Below are 22633 nucleotides of genomic sequence, written 5' to 3'. Positions count from 1 at the left end.
CATTGCTGAGACTAAATCAGCTTTTGAAATTGCCTTTTGCGAGAAAATGATTGGTGGTTCGACCTCGAACCGAAATGGGACTGTCTATGGTGGGACAGTGGGGACACCGGGAAATGTGCAATCTGAGAGTTCATGCTCTCAAAGAAGGGAAGGAATCAAATCCTTAAGAGGGATTTTAAAATTGGTGTCAGGATGTGTCGAAAATGAATATCAAGCTCTCACTTCACGTCAGGATAGCTAGAAAATATTGTCAAAATGTTAAGAATTTTGTTGTTGATGCAAAGTATTTGAAAATGTTGCACATTATTGCAAAGATATTCCTTACTTTCTACCCAAAGTATTTCCTCCAAACAAGGTTCACTTCGTGGAATCGAGACTTGCAATCCAAATTGCTTGCAATTGACCTTCTTCAAGGAAGCTATCAATTTCCTTGATATGAGCAGGAAAGAGAATTTGATATTATGAAAGCAATTGATGAAAGAGTATTGATAATAGAATTTCACAAATTTAAAGAAGATTCTTGATAGATTTGGCAGTTTGATATCCTGAGAGCTTCTCTCATAATAATCTTTTTTTGCACTCTTTTGGCTCTTTGGTGTTTTGGCTATATTCTCCTTCATTTTGGAGATGTTCTCACTTTTTCTCTCTTTCTCTCTTTTGGGAAGGGTACGTCACAAACTCCTTCATCTTGGAGATGTTTCGATCCTTCTTGGACGATGGGTTTGGAGATTTTTGGATGATAGCTGAAATTAAATATCTTTTAGGGATTGTCGAGAGGTTCATCGCATCTGCCTTCATCTTGACAGTGCTTTGGACTTTCCCTGAAAGAATCTGTCACAAACTCCGTCATCTTGGAGATGTTTCGAATCTTCTTTGGCCCCGGGGGTCTACTCGCCTAATTCGCCTTCATCTTGACGACAGGTGAGAGATCCCTTTTGCAGATACTTAATTGCAGCTTAGGTGATTCTTAGGAGACAAGGCTTGGGTAAATGCTCTCTTTTCTAGCACTCAGGATATTTCCACTGCCTCGTCTTTACAAGAATAGCCTTTAAAGATGCGCCATTGACTGCGATCAATATCGATTATCTACGGCTTTTCAATAACATTGAATCTTCTTTTCTGGCCATATCGAGGACTTATCCTTCATCCTTTTGGTTGGCCAATAAAAAACATTTGAATTCTGAATCTCTTTTCGCAAAAGCTTCACTCTTTTGGAAGTAATGCTGAAGGTAAATTGAAATAGAGATTAGTGCAATAAAGATTCTGAGATCAACAAATAATTTGATTGACAAATTGACAAAATTTTCTTGAAATCCTTGGTGAAAGTGAGTATTTGAAATCCGGCCCAACACATCCATGACGAAAATTCTCCTCTCTTTTTCCCCAAAAAGAGAGACTCAGGCTTAGCCCTTACCTGAATGGGAAATGAGAAATACTCCTCTCTTCCCTAAAGAGGAGGTGTTTGCAAAATGAACTTTCGAAGAGAAATTGAGCTTTCGTCAAAGCTCCCTAATATTAGGCTTCTCTTATGGAAAGGGGGCCGATAATAGTGAGGTCTGAAAATTGGGTCATGAAAGGAACGAGTCCATCACACTCTCCCTGCAAAGAGGGTCTTTCATGACGAAAATGGCCTAGTATGAAATTGGGGGATCACAAGAAAAGCGAGTCTCCGTCGAGCCTCTCCCTTAAAAAGGGTTCCTCGTGTGAAATTGGAAATTGTTTTGCAAACGGTTCACAAAGACGCGAGTCCCTTCAAATTCTCCCTGAAAAGGGGCTAAGTGAATGAATTGGATAGCATGCGAAAAGAACGAGCTCCCTCGAACTCTCCCTAAAAAGGGTCTCTCGCAAGAGAAAATGATTGAAATTGGATATTGAGATTGATTGACCCGAAGGTCGAAATTGGAAATTGGAAAATTGGTTGTTGAAAATTGAATGACCCGAAGGTCGAAATTGGATGACTTGACGGTCGAAATTGAGAATTGATTTGACCAAAAAGGTCGAAATTGTGTGACCCGAAGGTCGAAATTGAGAATTGATTGACCCGAAGGTCGAAAAATTGGAATTGGTTGACCGAAAGGTCGAAATTTTGGAAATTGGGTGACCAAAAAGGTCAAAATTTGGAAATTGATTAACCCAAAGGTCGAAAATAGGAAATTGATTGACCCGAAGGTCAAAAAATTGGAAATTGAGTGACCCGAAGGTCGAAATTTGGAAATTGAGTGACCCGAAGGTCGAAATTGGAAATTGGATGACCCGAAGGTCGAAATTTGGAAATTGAGTGACCCGAAGGTCGAAATTGGAAATTGGATGACCCGAAGGTCGAAATTTGGAAATTGAGTGACCCGAAGGTCGAAATTGGCAATTGGATGACCCGAAGGTCGAAATTTGGAAATTGCATGATCTGGAGTCAAAATTGAGAATTTGGTAATTGGAATTGAGAGTTGGAATTTTGAAATTGAAAATTGTGTGACCCTGGGGTCAAAATTGGGAATTCATTGATCCAAAAGATTTGAATTGAGAATTGGTGGGCCAAATATCAAATTTGAGCAATTGACAGATCCTGAGGATTGAAATGACTTGGATCAACAAGGAGAATAATGAGTTCGAGTCAAAGCTCGAATAAAATACGGAGATCACGAGTCGGAACCCGGATCAACGATGGAAACGAAGAGCTCGAATCTGAGCTCGAATGGATAATGAGATCACGAGTTGGAACTCGGATCAATGATGGAAACGAAGAGCTCGAATCTGAGCTCGAATGGATAATGAGATCACGAGTCAGAACTCGGATCAACAAATGAAGATGAAGAGCTCGAATCTGAGCTTGAATGAATAGAGAGATCTCGAGTCGGAACTCGGATCAACAAATGAAGATGAAGAGCTCGAATCTGAGCTCGAATAAAGTAGAGAGATCACGAGTCGGAACCCGGATCAACAAAAGAGGATAATTTGAATAAAAGCCCAAGTCGGAACTCGGTTTTCTAAAAAGTTGGATCTTGAAAATGTACCAGCTTGAATACTGGATTTTGAAATAATACCAGTTCGAGCGCTGGGTTTTGGTTCAGTATTGGCGATGATCTTTGAATCATTAGGAATTGTGATGGGACTGTTTGTTGAAATCCCAATACTGACCGGATTGTCATTAATGCAATTGAATGCAAATGAATATGAGTTGATGCATATGAATGCACATGTGCATGAAATGAGGAATTTGTTTATCCTGCCTGCATATAGAACAAAATTTTTAAAATGCCCCCAGTGTAACTGGGAAAGAAAGTTGGATCATTATCTGAAGGAAACAGGAAGGATTACAAGAGAAGAATAAATGTTTCAAGTATAAAACTTTTTCAAGTGTCGCGCGTTAATAGGATCTGGCAATTCTACCCCATCGGCATTGATGAGCCGATATGCGTTGCGGGGTAATGCTTCTTTGACAACATAGGGACCTTCCCAATTTGGCGACCATTTGCCGCCGGGACGATGCTTGAGATAAGCTGTGGATCGAAGTACTAAATCATTGACTTTGAATCTTCTTTCGATGATAGACTTTGTATATTGCCTGGCTACTCTCTGGCGATAAGATTGAGCATGCTCTGCTGCTTTTAGCCTTCTCTCGTCGAGTAAGTCTAGTTGTATCAGTCGCTGCTGCTGGTATTGATCAAGAGGTAATTCCAGAAGTGAAGCAAATTTCAAAGCGGGCTTTTGAACATGTAGCGGCAATACTACTTCTGTCCCATAGACCAGTTCTGATGGAGTAGCATTCGTTGGAGTGCGAATGGTGGTCCGATAGGCCCATAGTGCATCGTGGATTTTCTCATGCCAGTCACGGCCTGTTTCCACAGTTCGCTCCAAGATACGAATTAAGATCTTATTGGTGGCTTCTGCCTGACCATTCCCTTGAGGATAATATGGAGCGGAGAAATGATGATAGATCTTGAATTTTGAGCAGAATGTCTTCATCTTTTCATTCTTAAAATGACTGCCGTTATCTGATACAATGTCATGTGGGATACCGAAACGGCAAAGGATGCTCTTGTGAATGAAAGAGACCACGTGTCGGCCTTCTACAGTGCGAAGAGTGATAGCTTCTACCCACTTGGTGAAATATTCGGTTGCGGCAAGGAAGTATTTGTGGCCATTTGAAGCTGAGGGAGTGATGGGACCTACAACATCGAAGGCCCACATAGAAAATGGCCATGGAGAGACAACAGACTGTAAATAAGTTGCCGGAGCATGGATGGAAGGTGCATGTATCTGGCATTGCACATACTTTTTCACATAATGATAACAGTCTTGTTGCATAGTCTTCCAGTAATAACCTGCTCTCATGATTTGCTTGACGAGGGTTTGGTAGCCAACGTGGCCACCGCAAATGCCTTCGTGCGCTTCTCGCACGACTTCTTTGGCTTCTTCTTCATCTAAACACCTGGAATACTCTGAACTGAATCCTCGACGATAGAGGACATTGGCCAAAATGAAGTATCGAGTAGACATACGTTGGATTGCTCGCTGCTCTTTCTTTGAGAGTTCTGGAGGAAATTCACCAGTTTCTATGAAAGTTTTGATGCTGTGATACCAAGGCTTCTTCTTTTGTTCAGCCCGGTTTATATGTTCTATTGGAAGGAAAGCAGGTTGGTCAAGTCGGCCAATTTCAAAAGAGCGACAAGATTCTCCATTTTTGAATGCCATAATGGAGCCTAAACTGGCTAGGCTATCAGCCACTTGATTAAAATCTCTCTTGATATGGAAGAGCTGAAATTCTTCAAACTTGCTGACAAGAGCTGAAACGATTTTCTGATAAGGAAATAACTTTTGATCTTTGACTTGCCATTCGGCTCGAACTTGATTGACAACAAGTAATGAGTCGCCATAGGCATGCACTCTCTTAACATTGAAGTCTAGTAGAATCTTAAGCCCTTGAATCAGGGCTTCATATTCAGCCATATTGTGGGTACATTGAAAATCTAACTTGAGAAAAAATGGAATCATCTCCTTCTCAGGAGTGATTAATAAGATTCCAATGCCTATTCCGGCCATGTTCTTAGAACCATCGAAAAATAAATTCCAGACAGGAGATTGTTGGACATTGCAAATTTGCTCATCAGGGAAGTCATCTTCGGTTTTCACCTCTTCTGCCAAAGGAAAATCTGCCAATTGATCTGCAATTGCTTGGCCTTTGATTGATTGTTGCGAGACATATTCTAAGTCATACTGCATCAGTAAGACTTGCCATTTTGCGACTCGTCCGCTGAGGAAAGGCTGCTCTAAAATATACTTGAGAGGATTGAGTTTAGACAAAATTTTGACTTCAGATGCCAGCAGGTAGTGTCTCAGCTTCTGACACATCCATACCAGAGCTAGGCAGGTCTTCTCTATATGAGAGTATTTCTTTTCATAGTCAATGAAAGTCTTACTCACATAATAAATGGCGTGCTCTATCAAGCTGCCTTCTTTGTACTGCGCCAAGAATCCGCCGCATGCAACTTGATTGACTGAGATGTATAACAAAAGAGGTTTTCCCAACTCTGGCGGCTTCAGGATTGGAGGATTGAGAAGATACTTCTTGATTCGATCAAATGATTGTTGACATTCCGGTCCCCATTCAAACTTCACTCCTTTTCTGAGCAAGTGATTGAAAGGTTCACATCTTATCGCCAAGTTGGAAATAAATCGCCGAATTGACTGCATGCGTCCTTAAAGGCTACGCAATTCTTTGAGATTCTTCGGGGGTGGCATATCAATGATAGCCTTTGCTTTGGCTGGGTCAACTTCAATTCCCTTTTTGCTAACCAGAAAACCCAACAGTTTGCCTGATTCGACTCCAAAGACACACTTTTGCGGGTTAAGCCTTAACTTATAAAGGATGAGTCGTTTAAAGACTTGATCAAGCGCTTCGAGGTGATCTTCTCCCTCTTTAGATTTGACGAGTATATCGTCAACATATGCATCCATGATTTTGCGCATTTGATCGTGAAAGATAACAGCCATCGCTCTTTGATATGTTGCTCCAGCATTCTTGAGCCCAAAAGGCATAACTGTATAGCAAAAAGTGCCCTAAGGCGTAGTGAAAGAAGTTTTCGATTGATCGCGGGCGGCCAACTTAATCTGATTATAGCCGGAATATCCATCCATGAAAGAGAACATAGCATGTCCTGCTGTGCTGTCGACTAGAAGATCGATGCTTGGAAGCGGATAGTCATCCTTCGGAGTTGCCTTATTGAGGTCTCTGAAGTCTATGCAGATCCTTACTTTGCCACTTTTCTTTGGGACAACGACGATATTGGCTAACCAATCCGGGTAGTCAATAGCTCGAATAAATCCTGCTTTGAGCAGATCTTCAAGTCCTTCTTTGACTTGTTGTTCTATTCTAGGATCCATTTTTCTCAGCTTCTACTTAACTGGTTTAGCCTCCGGCTTTAAGACAAGACGGTGTTCAACTAATTTTGGGTCTAAACCTGGCATATCTTCATATGTCCATGCGAACACTTCTTCATGCCGCTTGAGAAAATCTGTAAGCCTTTTCTTTTCTTCTGGACTCAGACTGGTTCCGATCTGGAGAATTTTGGGATCTTCCTCTGAACCGATATTGACATCTTTAGTCGGATCTTGTACTAGAGGGGATGGTTCATCCTGCTTCTGAACTGCGGCGAACTCTGGTAATTCCTGAATAGATTGATCATATTCTGCACAACCATCTGACTGCTTTGCACTCTTGCTCTCTTCGGTGCTCGCCTTGACTCTGTGAATTGCTGCCGACTTCTGAAAAGCCTTGGGATTGAGAACGAGTTTCTTGATTGCTCTAGAAGACATTCTGAAATTTTTGGATGAAGAATTTGGTTTAGATAAATCGGCCTATAGTAAGACAAGCAATCATTTGAAGAGAACTATGCATAAAATGGCATTAAAATTATAATGAAGAGATAGAAGGAAAGGAGATAGATGGCATCCAGATAGACAAATAAACTTGAAATTTTATTGATTTTGAATTGATCAAGGACATTGATAAAAATGGGACATTTATTTTGGAAAGAATAGAAAGAAAATAACAAATGGTCTTCAATGTGCCCCTTTAACAAAAACCGTCTTCTTTGGCGAGCTTCCACTGGAGAACCCCAGTCCTGCTCTGTGGGGACGATGCTTCTGGATCACTGGCTCGATGCGGCCATCTTCATTCTTGCCTAGTCCCTTGAAGGGTTGATAGTCGTGCTTCAGGAGCAAATCAAATCCCTTTCTTGACTTCATGAATTGTGGAAACAATGGGTGATCCTTAATGGTGCTGCAGTCAATTCGACCTCCAACCTTGAAGAATTGAGGACCTTTCCATCGGGTCGTGGCTATGGTGTGCAGAGATAGTTCTGATGATGCCGGGAGTATTTCTTGATTTTCTCTGTGACTGATCTCTTCACTTTCCCTGATGCTGGGAATATCTGCATTGAATGATGGCCGGGGAATCATGGGCTGCGGGAGCCTTTCTTCTGGGTCTTCTCCCAGTATTGTGGTGATCATTCCACCTTTTGACCACTTTACACATTGATGGAGGGTGGAAGGCACTGCATTAGCATTGTGAATCCACGTCCTTCCGAGGAGCAAGTTGTAGGTTGGTGGTACATTAACCACGTGGAAAAGCACTGAATGCACTGAGTAGTTGTTGAACACCTCCAGGAATATCTTCCCTTTTGCCGTTTGACCATGGTTATCAAATCCATAGATAGTGATGGGATCTGGGATATATTCTTCATCTTTGATTCCCAATGCTTTTGCGGTCATCTCAGGGCAAATATTGAGGCTACTGCCTCCATCGACCAGTACATGCGGTACTGTCATTCCTCTGACTCGAACGACGATGTAAAGAGCATTATTGTGAAAGGAATGAGGCTTTGGAAGGTCCTCATCCGAGAAGGTAATTGGTGCATTGGTCATGGCGGAGTTCACAATTTGTGCCATGTCTTCAGGAGTAGTACTGGGCTTAACTTTAATTTTTCTGAGCAGATCATCCAGTACTTGTCGGTGCTTGCTAGAATTCTTAGCCAAGTCAAGGATGGAGACATTGGATAAAGCAGTCAGAGGCTTCTGACTTGAATTCTCTGGCCTTGGTCTAACGATTTGCTTGAAGAAGTCAGGAGTTCCTTTTGATTTGGGAACTGACTTCACAGGTGCTTCCGAAACTTTCATTTTACCGAATGCTGAAATTAAGTTCATCTTCTTAGAATCTGGAGCTGCTTGTCGTAGCACCGTCACCTGATGCTGAACTTGGAGATCTTGCGCAGAACATGGCTTGATATGTTCATGCGGTAGAAATGGTTGTGCAGACACTACTGCTATGGTGTGCGAAGGGAAGGGGTGGTTGAGAATGGCCATTTTCTTTTCTTCTTCTCCTTCTACCAATAGATTTTTTTCAATGAGGTCTTGTATGATGTTTTTGAGAACAAAACAGTTCTCGCTGTTGTGCCCCACTGTCCTGTGGAACTTGCAGAACTGATCTTTCCATTTTCCCATGGGCACAGGGGGATCGGCCAATCTGGGCAATTTGACCATTTCTTTCGATAGCATATACTCGAGCACATCCTCGAGTGTTTGGTCAAGAGGAGTAAACTTTCTGTCGTAACTCCATCCTTCATGCCTAGTCTTCTCACGCAGCTTCGGCCCTTGATCCTACTGAGGAGGCTTTCTGTACTGAGGAGCAGGCTTTGCTTTTTGGTCCTTGTTGTTCGAACTGCCTGTGCCGTAGCAGTAATCTTTCTTCTGCCCTTTGTGCTGATTTCGGCCTTTGTTGCTGTTACTGGCAGAATAAGTGAAGTGAGCTTTCTTTTTCTGCTCACCATGGGAGTTGTTCTTGGAAAAGGTGAAGCCTTCATAGACTCCATTTTCCACACTTAGCTCGAGCCATTCGGCTCATTCAGTCAACTCAATGAAGGTCCTGGATGGTGCTGTGGAGATCAATCCTCTTAATGGCTGCGAAAAGTTATTGAGGATCAGGGATAATGCATGCCTTTCCGAGATAGGATCTCTCATCTTATTACAGGCTGATCTCCATCTGTGAATGAAGTCCCGTGCTTTTTCATTCTCATTCTGCCTTAAATTACAGAGATGACTCAATGTAGGCAGTGCTTCTGTGTTGAACAAGAAGCGTTCAATGAATAGATTCACAACTTTATCGAACTCCTTGAGTTCGATGGGGTTGATATGCTCAGCATACCACTTAGCTGCAACTCCTTCCAAGCTGCGGGGGAAGCATAGAAATAATGCTCGGTTATCCCTCTTAAACCGAGAGCATTCAGCAAAGAAAGTGGCGAGATGAGCTTTTGGGTCGCCGGAACCATCGAACTTGATGAATTTGCGAGGGAGATTCTCCAGGTCATCATCCCCTTCTAACTCGTCATAGAAGTCCTCACTGGTGAAGACTTTCTTGCCCTTGTCACGGGCTTGCAGATCCTTGACAACTCGGGTCATTTCTTTAAACTGCGCTTGCAAAGGCTCTTCTTTATCTCTGCTCTTTGATCTGCGGTTTTTACTTTGGCCACGCTTCTGAAATGCCGGAGGCACCTCATATTCTTCATCAGTATTTTCAGTTGAGTCTGATTCATCTGAAATCTCTTCTGGCTGGATCTGCTTCTTGGGAGCCTTCTTACTCCTGTGACCATGGAACCTCTCTCTGAATGGATTCCTTTCTGAGCTGGTCCCGGGCTGCTCATTCATCATTTTGTTCATCATTTTTCTAAACATGGCATACATTTGAGGGTCTATGCCATCGTCTTCTTGTTGCTGCTCTCGACTCTTCTCAGATCGAGGGGAACTCATCTCTTCTTCCGAGGCTGACGAGTACTGGGGTGTTGCTGTCCTTTTGCCTGATCTTGTCTCAACCATCAAATGATATGGATGCTCTCTTGCAGGGCAAAGACCTGATTAGATTATGAAGGAATTGATTTTTGGAAGAGATATTTGCTGGAAATATGGTAGACAATTTGAAAAAGATGTCCCATTACTAGGGACTGAGTCGTCGCGGTAATCACGACAATTGTGTTGTCATTCCTTCTGCAAAAGAAATAAACAACGAAAATATGCCTTGTTACCTAGGCGAGGTCGTCAAACCATAATAGAAAGAGAAAGAAAATTTTATTGAAGTGAGGAAAATATGATTTTATTGATCTTGACAAAGAGGCGGAGGACAAACAATTTGCCACCATTCATGATAGTCGGCAGACACTCTAGGACCTGAAAATATTTTAAGAGAAACAAAAGAATCCCAGCTGTAGCGGGCGGAATGATATGCCCCGGACCATTGTGCGGAGGTGAGATCGAACTCTGCCATAGCTCCTGATAACAGTCGGGCTTCAACATACTGCTGCCTTTGAGAGAACTGCCGAACACATCTCTCTGGTTGGTAGTAGGTGCAGAAGAATGGTCCCAGTAACTTGAATCGCTTGCCATAAGCGTAGGTATATCTGGGAGGAGATATTTGCCGATCAAAATAGTCCCAAACAACGTCATCTTCTTGGATGTTGTTGATCATAAACCGGTACTGCGCCACTGGAAGGAGTTCTTGACCATTGTATCTGAAAGAGCTCGCTTGGGTAGGAACGTGTTGGAAAAACAGGACTGAAGCGCGTAGATGCATCCTTCCACCAAAATGGATTCTCCAAGTGAGAATCGGGTCAAACCACGATATAAGAAGGCGAGCGCTGCCATGGCTATAGAGAGGCGATTGGTTTGCCGACTTCCCCATCTTCTCATAAGCTGAATTATTCTGATGTCCATGTAGTTTTGTCCATCTGGGAAGAGGGATAATCCTACAGTGCATAGAACCATTGCATTCTGAATCCTTTCTTTGGCTGTTCTTGATAGCGAGCTGACTTCGACGAAGGTCCCGTACTGGCGGTATAACTCAAGTAGGTCAACATATTCATTTCCTTCTAACTGGATCAGGGGCCAGGATCGGCGGCCTGTCATACGAGCTAAGGAGTCTCGGGGGTCCAAACCCTTGACATTGATAAGGAATTGACGCTCTAATGGATCTCCTGGTTGACCGGCTGGTTCTGGCAACCCCATGATTTCTGAAAATTCATCCATTAAAACGGTCATCTCTCCCCAGGGGAACCAGAAGGTACACGTCCGAGGATTCCATCGCTCCGCCATTGCATGGATCAGGTTGCCATTGATGGTCTGCTTTCCGACTGCTGACGCCAATTCTAATCCGCACTCACTCAAATGGTCCGGGAACATTCGGGAAAAGCTCTTTAACCAGGAATAATACCACCGGGGAATGAAAGTTCCGGTGCTAAGAGCTCGATGTTCAGGACGACCTTGTCGCACCTCGAAGGAGATGTGACCTTCAGGAAAGATAGGATCGACTTGACTGGATGCCATTGAACTGAAAACAGAGAAAGACTCAGAATGAGACTTAGGAAATTGTGAAATTTTGAAAGAAAAAAAAAATTGCAGGCAGGAAAAAAATGTAGCTGGAAATTCGAGATTCAGTAGGAAGGTAGAATGGAAAATCACCTGGAGTTTTGAAAGAAATGGGATATTTGAGAAAATCATCCAGGGTTTGAGAAAAAGACCTTGTGGAAAATAAGGATATTTTGAAAAAGACCTAATAAGTTGAAAAATATTGGGAAATATAAAGAATTGAGAAAATCATACATACAATTACATCCTGCACAAACACTTATGCACATTCAGCACTCCCTAAAAGGCTGACTCTAGATGCATCAATTTGAAAACAGCTGTAGGACCTTAATCCTAACTCTAGGCTCAGATCATCTTTGTCCAATCCAGTTATGCCGATATACTCGAACCAAAATCCGAGGTACGTGGCATAGAATTTCAACTCCGGTTCTAAGGTAAGGTTTTCCAACATCCTTGAGCGCCTACCGATATACTTCGGACTGTGGCCCGCGGTACGTGGTAGGGGGGTGTTAACCCAAATAGTTGGCCTAGTTGTGAGGCTCTGTCCCGAACTAGGGTTCTGGAAGAGAGCCCAGCAACGTGAAGACCGGGTAATGATAGGTAAGGGAGTTTTGAAAAATGATCACATGCAAGAAATAGAGGGCTATAAGACCTAAAGAGATAGATTTTGAAAACTTTGAAGAAGCATACATTGTTCGCATTCAGATCCTAAATTGAGGAGAGTTGTATTTAGACCTAAGTCTATGTGAGCATGAAAATATCTCCTCAATATGGTTCTACCAAACCATGCCTAGGCTATATGCAGTCAATGTCAGCTAGGTCAGAATCTAGGCTCCTAGGTTTGCATGATATCAAAAGTAAAAGAGCTGACATTTTGTAAACATAATTTCGATAATTGAACTAAGTTAAGCACACTTTTGATCAGACAATGACAGGTCCCATCTCGGTCGCCAAACCCGTTATCGTCGCGAAATTTTTCCCCCGTCTTCCCTTCCTTGCGGAAGAGAAAGAGGGAAACGCTTTCGCGCTTCAAACTTGACCGGGTTTTGAAAATTGTTTTGAAATACTCGCCTCCGTTTTGAAAATTGCGGGAAAATCCCTGGGATTGGGCTCGACCTGTCGGTACGAGGTTCGACCGTTCCTGCCGCCTTTAACAGGGGTAATCGAACCAAGGACCAAAATTGTGCTTGACTTAGTTAAATCATCAAAATTGTGTTCTATCCTAAATGCACAAAGAATTCAGGCATGTGCTATGAAGTTTTGCAAAATGTAACTTGGAAAGACATGATGTATGCTCAGAAAAAGGTTTTTGAGTTGGAAATAGTTCTAAGGCAAATGATGGAAATCAATTTCTCAGGAAACTCATGTGAAAGAGGTTTTGAAATCACGAGAAAGTTCATAAAGATGTGGGAAGATCATGAATGGATGAAAATCTTGAGAAAATAGAAGTGATTCTTGAGAAAAGGGGGAACATTTGAAAAGGGAAACACTTCTCAGGAAAACTTGGATTTTGAGAATTTTCTCTTGGGAAAATGATGGAAAATTGATAGGAAAACTCATTGAAGAAGGAAATTCAAACTTGGGAAATTGAAATCCTGGGAATCTTACCCTTGAAAATTGATTTGTGATTCTTGAGAAAGATTGGGAAACTTCTTTTAAAAATCTTAAGAAAATAACATTTTCCAAGGAAAATCGAAGGAAGACTTTGATTTTGGAAATTCAACTTAGAAGTTTCTTGAGAGACTGGTTTCCATGGAAAACTGTGAAAACTTGACTTGGGAAAATCGATTTTGGAAAATACTCAGAGTTTCTTGAGAAATCGATTTCTTGAGAATGAAGTTTTCTTAAGAAAATCATGGGAAAACCAATGGTTTCATGATGCAGATGACATGGATGCATGAATGTACTTTGAAAGATTTTCTAAGAAATTTGTTGGAAAAAGGTGTATTAGGTCAAAATAAATCCTTCACATATTCTGACTGTGGCTATGAATATGTTCAGTGTTTATTTGATTTAATGCACATGATTTTGAAAACATTAGAAATATGATGTGCATTTTAAGATAGCCTAAGAGTGTAGGCCCAATGTGACTAGTAGAAAGATGATGGATCTGGGTCTCGTCCATATTCCGACTAGGGCCGTAAATATGGATTCCACCGAGTCCATCAACTCCCTAAGAGTTGGTGCACGTGCCATTCGTGAACATCCATAGTGCTTTTGAAATAACAATGCATGAATCATATAAGCAGGATATTGCATAAATTCAAACTATATGATATGCATCCTAGTCTAAGCAGGAAATTAAATCTCTTATTCCAAAGTTTATATTATTACATCACTAAATAAATGAAATAAAAGAAATTGCAGACTTCAGCTCCTTCTTTGGAATGTCTCTGCCAAACTTGAAATAAGGTTAGCTCAAATATGTGGGTTTTTCCAAGATTTTCCAATAATATTATGAAATTATTGGATTTAATTGGATATAAACCCTATTCTCATGCTTCCTTGATATTTGAAATGACGTAAATGCAGGAAATTCAGTAGAAAATAATTTGAAATTCGGAATTGGTGTCAAAATGACCAAAATACCCCTAATTATAAAGTTATACCTTTAAAATCAGGGTTTTTTTTAAAGGAAAACTTGGTAAAATTGAGATTTTGAAATTCAAATTGAATCAAATGATGATGAAATGCAGTATGAGGTATGATGACATGCTGCTAAACATATTAGGACTGTAAAATCAGAATTTGACATTTTGCAATTTATCCAAAATAACGAATTTCGCTTGTTTTTCGCTTGGATCTGGGTCCTACGGGACCCTGTTTTGGTATTATGAGTAATCCGAACCTTAAATGGATTCCAAATTGCACCAAATTCGTTTTGAAGCATCTACTTACTCTGATAAACAGCCTAGAATGCTAAAAATCACGAAATGATATGATTTGAATGCTAAAATTTAAAGAAAATCCTAAAAATGATGGATTTTGCCTATGGATCCGAACCAAATGCAATGCTTGATATGATAATGCAAGATTTACACCATGGAAACTTCTGATATTTTACAAACTGTTAAAGGACCTGAAATGGAACATTTTTGGTTTTTACAGCCTCGGGATTTGAGCCATGGTGAGTTCAATAACAGGGATTTAGTTCTGACAGAGGTAAAAATCACCCTAATCTGATGTAAAATGCTCAAAAAATGTAAAACAGCCATGGAAATATATGAAATTAATCAGAGCTACTCACAACACTTATGTGAACAACTTTAATGTTCATGGCTTTGGCATTTGATCAATATAAACACAGATAAAAATATAACTGTTTATTCCTAAATTAACAAAACAGACAAAAGTGACAAAACAGAGGACTGAGAAGAAAAATCCGAAACTGGTATCATAGATATTCTAAAAATCATAGGCTTTTAGATTCAAACAGAGGACACCTCGGACATAAATTTCACTTTTTACAGTTTTGGATTTGGAGCAACACACAAAGAGAAACCATAACCCTAAGTCAATCCAAAATCTCAGAGGCCCAAATCAGGCTCTGACACGTGTCCCGAACTCTCGGATTTTTTTTAGACAAAAAAAAAATCAGAAAAATCTGAGAAAATCAGGTTAAAAACTAGATATTCTCCCGAGTTCAGGGAAGTTTTTGGATCGAAAATCAGATCTACCATGAGGGCGAACTCGATTTTACAAGTCGGCAAATGATTTTCAAAACGCATCCCAGGTAACAAAACCCGACTTGCCATTTTGAATGTTTACCGCAGTAAACAAATTCAAATGCCTCCGAATTTTTGACACAATTTTAGGGACACCTAAGGGCGCATTCCGTGATTTTTTTGGGATTTTTAATAAAAAATAAGTGCATAAAATGACGCATGGACTGACTGACAAAAACAGAGACCTACTGAAAATGAGCAGAATTGAAATAAATGCTAAATTAATTCTAATTAATTCATGAAATGTGCTAAATTAATGAAATAAAATGCAAATTAAACCTAGCTAAATGCATGAATATTAAAAATCATCAAGGAAACAAAATTAAACATTTTCATATATGTCGTTTTATGAGAATAGCTCAATCCATCTCTCGGATGAGCTTTTTCTTCAAACGACTCCTGAATCGAATTAGGGAATCAAATTAACGGGAAAAGAAGTGCACCTTGCTTCGTTACGCAGCGTAGAAGCTCTTGAAAGGGGTGGCTATCACGAGCTTCCTTCGTCCTTCACTCCGGACTTCGGATGGTTCGCCAAAATCGACCTACGCTTGAATTGAATTGGCCACTGCACGAACTTAACTCCATCTTCTCCAATGAGCCAAAGGGGGCACGATTTCCAAAGCTCAAAATCCGATGTTAGGAAGGCTAGGTCAGATTTTCCAGTTCACAAAATGATCTCCAAAGATGGTCCCCCCTATGCTGGGCGTGGAGCCTTGTTTTTATAGATTTTCTGAAAAAATTTGAATTTCAAACAGGCTCAATCTGAGCCCTCCATGTGGCGCCATCTCAGGGGGTGCTATCTGGGGGTTTTGAAATTCGAATTTGGCTTTTGCAGGGAGCCCTCAGGTGGCTCCACCTCATGGGGCTATTTTGATTTTTGAGAAAAATAAAAAAAAATGGAAATTTTGTGGGTGAGACACCTCAGCAGGGGGAATTTGGAATTTTTCAAAAGTTTGCTTGATTCTCTCTGCAGGGAACTCCCAGATGGCGCCACCTCAGAGGGTGCTCTCTTGGAATTTGAAATTCAAACTCACCTTTTGTAGGGAGTCCTCAGGTGGCGCCACCTCATGGTGGGCTACTTTTATAAAAAAATAAAATAAAATAAAAATGGAGCCAAGTGGAGTCCTGGAATGGCGCCACCTCAAAAGGTGTTTTGAGGTGTAAAGTTGGAACAGTAGGGGCATGCCATGTGGCACCACCTCTGGGGGGTTCAAATGTTTGAAATTTTGCTTTTTCTGCAGGAAAGGAGAGGCTGACATGTGGCATTTCCTCAGAGTGGCTCCTACAATGCCATGTGGCAGGAGAATAGGACTGGAATAAGCAGAATGCGCCACCTCAGAGGGGGGTTTTTCTACTTTTTCTAATGCAGGGAGGTCTGGACATGTGGCGGACAAGTGTCAGCTGTCTGGGGAGGCCTTCTCAAATGGCGCCACCTCAGAGGAGAATTTGAATTTCAAATGGAGGTTGGCCCTGGAGGAATGGATGATGGACATGTGGCGCCACCTCAGGGTGGCTCCTATAATGCCATGTGGCAAGAGGGAGGAAAATGAGGGAAAGGACACATGGCGCCCTCATAGGCCATCTGGAAAAATCAGAGCTCAGGATTTGCGCCACCTAAGCCTTGTTTGAATTTTGAATGGTTTGCTTTTTCTGAAGAAAGCCAGGAGTGACATGTGTCTCCTACTTTTCTGAAAGAAGTAGGGAGAAGACATGTGTCCTCTACTTTTTCTGAAAGAAGCAGAGAATGACACGTGGCAGAGGAGAGAGAAGGAGGGTCAAGCCATGTGGCGCCATCTCAGACAACATGGAAAAGGTAGAAGTTCAGGATCTGCGCCACCTATGAGGAGATTTGAGTATTTGAATTCTAGTTTTTCTGAAGAGGGCAGGAGATGACACATGGCACTTGCTTTTTCTGAGGAAATGAGAGCTTGACATGTGTCCCCTGCAGGAGACACACTCCAAATGGCGCCACCTCAGAGGAGACAAGCCTACCTTTTTTGTAGGAATTTAGGAGTGACACATGTCTCCTACTTTTCTGAGAAAAGTAGGAAGAGACATGTGTCAGGCTACTTTTTCTGAAGGAGGGAGAGGTTGACACATGTCCTCTGCAGGAGACACCCTCCAAATGGCGCCACCTCAGAGGAGACAAGCTCCACTTTTTCTGGACAGGACAACCTATGACACTTGGCATCTCCTGGTAATCTTTGGAATGACACATGGCGCAGGATAGACAGGGTGACACATGACAGATAACTGGGATGACATGTGGCGGCTTCTTAAGGTATCCCCACACTGACACTTGGCAGGTAAATGGGAGGAGAGAGAAAAGACAAGTGGCGCCAATCCAGGGGACAAGGCTCCTATATTTTTGGGTTTTTTCAAAAATTCAAATTTTTCAAAAGAAAAGCCTATGTGACACCACCTCAGTGTGGGTCCCACATTGCTTCTTTATTGAAAACAAGGATAAAACAACAACTTCTTTTTTTTGGAATTTTCATAAAATCTGGACTGATTGGTAAAACAGGAATTTTTTTTTTTTTGGAAAGAGTTGGCCCTTGTGGGGTGATTTTGTAAAAAGAAGATATTTGAAATTGTTGACAAAATGGCAAAATCTGAGTTGACGGGGTTGAAATCCATATTGAAAACTATCCAGATCGTTTTCCTGAGGAAATATTTTGAAATTCAGAATCCTGGGGGTAAAATGGGAAGAATTGATAATTTTGAAGACCCAGGGTTTTAAAAACAAATTTGAAAAGAGTTGAAACTCGAATCTGGATTGAAAATTTTGAAATCAAGAGTTCTGGACCTTGAAATGACATGCTGTGCAGTGCAGTGATATGAAATGTTCATGCAATGATATGCAATATCATGTCTTATGCAATAGAATCTTGAACCAAGATTTGGAGATTCCTGTCTCCTGTCAGGAGTAAAATTTTGATCATCTGAGATAAAAATAAAGAAATTTTGAGAGTTGCAGATGAGATTTAGACTTTTGCAAGGTCCGGGCTCAGAAAATTACCATTTTGCCCTCCGGCGATTTCAAAGGCTGGATGATGATGTTTGGTGAAAATGTTGGGGAGGTGAGTGAAAATTTGGGGTGTTTACAGTACCCTCATGTCATACACTATCTGCAGAACAAAATAGTACAGTTGTACACCCAGAAAAGGAAATGTCGACAAACACACAAGATATTACTATGCCTGTCATTTCAGATGTTACAAAGTTTTAAGGGATTACCTATGTGCAGTGAAACAAAGACAAAGTTCAACGACCTATTGTGCAACCCAGGAGGCTTGAGAGGATTCACCATCCTATTAAAAGATGGGTAAGTTATGACAACTTCTCTACAGACTTACAACTGTTCATCTCTCAGATTGAAAAGCATGATGAACCTATCAGTTTCTCACAAGCATCTATGTCAATCAAATGGGTTGAGGTCATGAATGAGGAAATGAAAGCTTTACATGAGTGTGGGACTTGGGAGATTGTTCCTAGACCATCGAACAAGGATGTTGTAGTATCTAAATAGGTCTATAAAATCAAGTATAAACTCGATGAATCCATTGAACGCTATAAGGTGAGGCTAGTAGCGAAAGGGTTCACTCAAGAATACGGGCAAGATTATGCCGAAACATTTAGTTCTGTGATCAAGATGGAAACTATTCGATTAGTTTTGTCCTTGTCAGTTCAGTATGGATGGACTCTAAGTCAACTTGATGTCAAAAATGTATTTTTTGCATGGCACTCTCAAGGAAGAGGTGTATATGGAGCAACCCTCTAGTTATACCAAACATAGCCCCAACACGCATGTTTGCAAGCTACGAAGAGCCATCTATGGGCTAAAGCAGGCCTCCCGCTCATGGTTTGATAGTTTCTCTATTGAAGTTCAGAGACATGGGTTCGATCTCATCTTGATCATTCGCTTTTTATTTTTCGAGATTGTCAGGTACGCACCTTAATTCTTATATATGTGGATGATATTATTATTACTGGGAACTCCGATGAACACATAGAAGCTACCAAGATCTTATTGAGTCGACAGTTTAAGATGAAAGATTTGGGGGTTTTGCGTTATTTCTTAGGGGTTGAGGTGGATCGACAGGATGAAACACTTCACTAACCCAACACAAATATACTTTGGATTTGTTGGATAAGGCAGGCATGAAGGATTATAAACCTCTATCCACCCCTAGTGTCCTTAATCATAAACTCGGATCCCGGGATGGGGAAGCATATGAAGATTCCAAGAAATATCGGAGTCTTGTGGGTATGTTCCAATATCTCACCTTCACTAGACCAGACATTGTGTATGCAGTGAATCAAGTTTCACAATTCATGCATGACCCACGAACAAAGCATATGAATGTTGTCAAGAGAATCCTTCGATATTTAAAAGGAACTCTTGGAGATGGTCTAGTTTATCATCAATCCAAGACTAAAGGGGAGCAACATCGACTGGATGTATACACAAATGCAGATTGGGCTGGAGTTCCAGATGACAGGCAGTCGGTTTCTGGATATTGTGCTTTTCTTGATGGGAACTTGATGGCGTAGAGTAACAAGAAACAACGTGCATTTGCACGATCTAGTATTGAAGCTGAGTATCGATCTATGGTGGCTGCTACAATAAAGGCCACATGGCTGAGACATCTTTTGACTGAAGTTGGAGAATCTATGCTACCCACCACTCTCTTGCGCGATAATCAAGGTGTCATACAAATTGCTTTTAATCCTATTCACCATAGTCACACAAAGCATATAGAGATTGATCAATACTTCATTCGGCAAAAGATTGAAGATAGAGAAGTTGCACCTACTTATGTTCCTACGGCTGACCAAGTGGCAGATTTGTTCACTAAGGGCCGTACCAATATGCGTTTTTGGTTCTTGAAGAACAAGTTGTCCATGTTGCAAAACCATGCACAACTTGAAGGAGGGTATTGAGAATGTAGTGTACAGGTCTAGTTCTAGACCCAAAATGATTCTTTTGTATTGTATTTACATGGTTGGTATTATCGGGTCTGGGTTGACAGACCCAATCCAACTTGTATCATATATATAACATTGAATATAGGGCACAACCTCTCATTGAGAATCGTGTCAGTCATTGCCGCCTCTCCTTCTTGCAAATCCCTTTCTCTTCTGCTGTGGATGAAGATCTGGTCGAAGGTGCTTGACTTCTATCAATTTCTACATATTCTAATTTCAAAAGAAGACATTCATTTTTAATATAACCCTTTCAAAACACCTACCATACATATGAAGATAGAAAAGCTAAAGATACATACCGGAATGCAAAATCCTTGAATCCATGCTATTCATTAATACGAATCTTTTTCAAGACCATGATGCCTTGCTCTGATACCATGTCACAAAATGGCGTGGACCTCAATGCACTCTATAATGAACTCCAAGAATAAAAACACAATGCATTTGGATAAAAACATAATAACTAAAATAAAACACAATAGAATGTGAATGAATAACTTCATTAATAAAGAACATTAAAAATACAAAGAAAAATACATTTTAATCATCATTACAATACACTCAAAAACACAAAAGAAGCTTAAAACTACCCATCACTCTCTTACCTTACAAAGGCACCCATATTTATAGAGAAACGGAGGAAGAAAAGAGATTAAAGGAGAGAAAAAGGGAGTCCACATTAGTTTGACTAGCTGTTGGACCTAGTCCAATGGCTAGATTTCTAGCCGTTGGACCAGCAGTCCAACAACTAGTCTAAGTCAACCACAGTTGACTTAACTTTAAAGTATATAATATATATACAAGTATATATATGTATATATATATATATATCTTAACAATATTTGGGTTATATCATTTGAACATCTAAGACAAGTAGTTTGCATTGTATGCTGTATCTTAATAGCCTTTAGTTTGCAAACTTAATCTGTTGAAGTGATTATGTCACTATGAGAAATAGAGATGGTGAAAAGCCCTTCATTTTCCTTGTTAGCTTCGAATCACATCGGCTACTGCTGGATTTCTGGTTTTGACTGAATTGCCTGTTGCAATTTTACAGGTGGATTAAAGGAAAGTGTTAATGCAATATTTGATACATTGTTTTTTCTTATTTTTAGGTCTTCAAAGAGAATGCACTTGCTGATTATGATTTTTTCTTTTGGTGTGACTCAACAGAAAGATACCTATTCATTCTTTGTTTTATATATTTATTTCTCTAGTAGCCAACTCTCATATCTTACTGCGAAAGCTTATCCTGCTGTTTCAGGTGCTAACAGTGTCTGCAGATAAAACTGCAAAAGTGTGGGAGATTGATGAAAATGGAAACGGTATGGTGAAGAAGACACTTACTTCATCTGATTCTAGACTGGATGGAATGCTAGTTGGTTGCCTATGGCAGAATAATCATCTTGTCACTGTTTCCCTTGGTGGCACTATTAGTATATATTCAGCCAATGACCTAGAAAAGATGCCAGTATCATTTTCTGGGCACATGAAGAGCGTCACTGGTTTGGCAGTCACCTCTAAAGGCAGCCAGAATATTATTCTATCTAGCAGTTATGATGGGGTGATTGTCCGATGGATGCAAGGAGTTGGATGTGCAGGAAGGTTACAGAGAAGGGAGAACTCTCAAATTAAATGTTTTATAGTGGTGGAAGGAGAGCTCACCACATTTGCCTTTGATAACAAGGTAGCACCATTTCTTCATGTACATGTAGTAGTTGCCTTTATTTTTATATCTTGTGGTTTGTGTGCTTGCACCATCTTTTTGAAGCTGATTTTCTTGATGACTTATGATTGCAACTAGGTTGGAGAACATGATGATGTGTCTTTCTATTATCCAATATGATCACTGAAATGAATATATTTCAATTCAATCTTGCACCTTGATGGGGTAGGCAATTTACACACTAGCTAAAATTACTACTCAATGTTGAGTCAGGCATAGTAAGCCAACAAGATCTTGTGTTCTAAATAAAACATGTCTTGAGGGAAAAGACTGACTAGATGTTCATTGCAATTGAATAACAAGAAAATGAAATCTTGCGTTGATGGAGAAATGTTAGATCCCTCAATATAGAAATGGTACAAGAATGTGCTTCACAAAATGCCCTTATGTGATATTACAGAAGTAATTTTGGCATTTTAGAGAACAATGGAGTGAAAAATATAAAATATATAAAGAATATGAAAAGTGAAGTTATTGATGACTAGTATAGTTTTGTGAACTCCATGTATAGTGAACTGTGATAGTGTTAATAATTTTCTCCGGTGGTAAAGGAGCTTGATTGTAAATTATATTTTTATCAATAAAAAATGTCACTGCCTTTAAAAGTAGAACTACAAACTGCAAAGATTTTGTCATAAAATATGACAAATATTGAGATTAGGGGTGGCAAAACCTGACACGACCTCCCAACCCGACCCGCCAACCCGCCTTTTAGGCGGGTTCAGGTTGGACTTAAACTAACCCGTTTAATAAACGGGTCGACCCGCCTTGATAGAAATCATGGGTT

General features: G+C 40.6%; 1 protein-coding gene across 1 annotated transcript in view; it reads left to right on the top strand.

Annotated features, from left to right (window-relative positions):
• Positions 1-22633, top strand: part of LOC149829655 (actin-interacting protein 1-2-like) — a 151009-nt gene that overhangs the window by 39512 nt on the left and 88864 nt on the right. The gene's annotated exons all lie outside the window — the stretch shown is intronic.

The sequence above is a fragment of the Nuphar pumila genome, chromosome 8, assembly GCF_984573655.1.
Source record: "Nuphar pumila chromosome 8, dmNupPumi1.hap1.1, whole genome shotgun sequence".
Lineage (NCBI taxonomy): Eukaryota > Viridiplantae > Streptophyta > Magnoliopsida > Nymphaeales > Nymphaeaceae > Nuphar > Nuphar pumila.
Note: the sequence above shows the minus strand (reverse complement) of the source record. Positions and strands in the feature narration are given on the sequence as shown.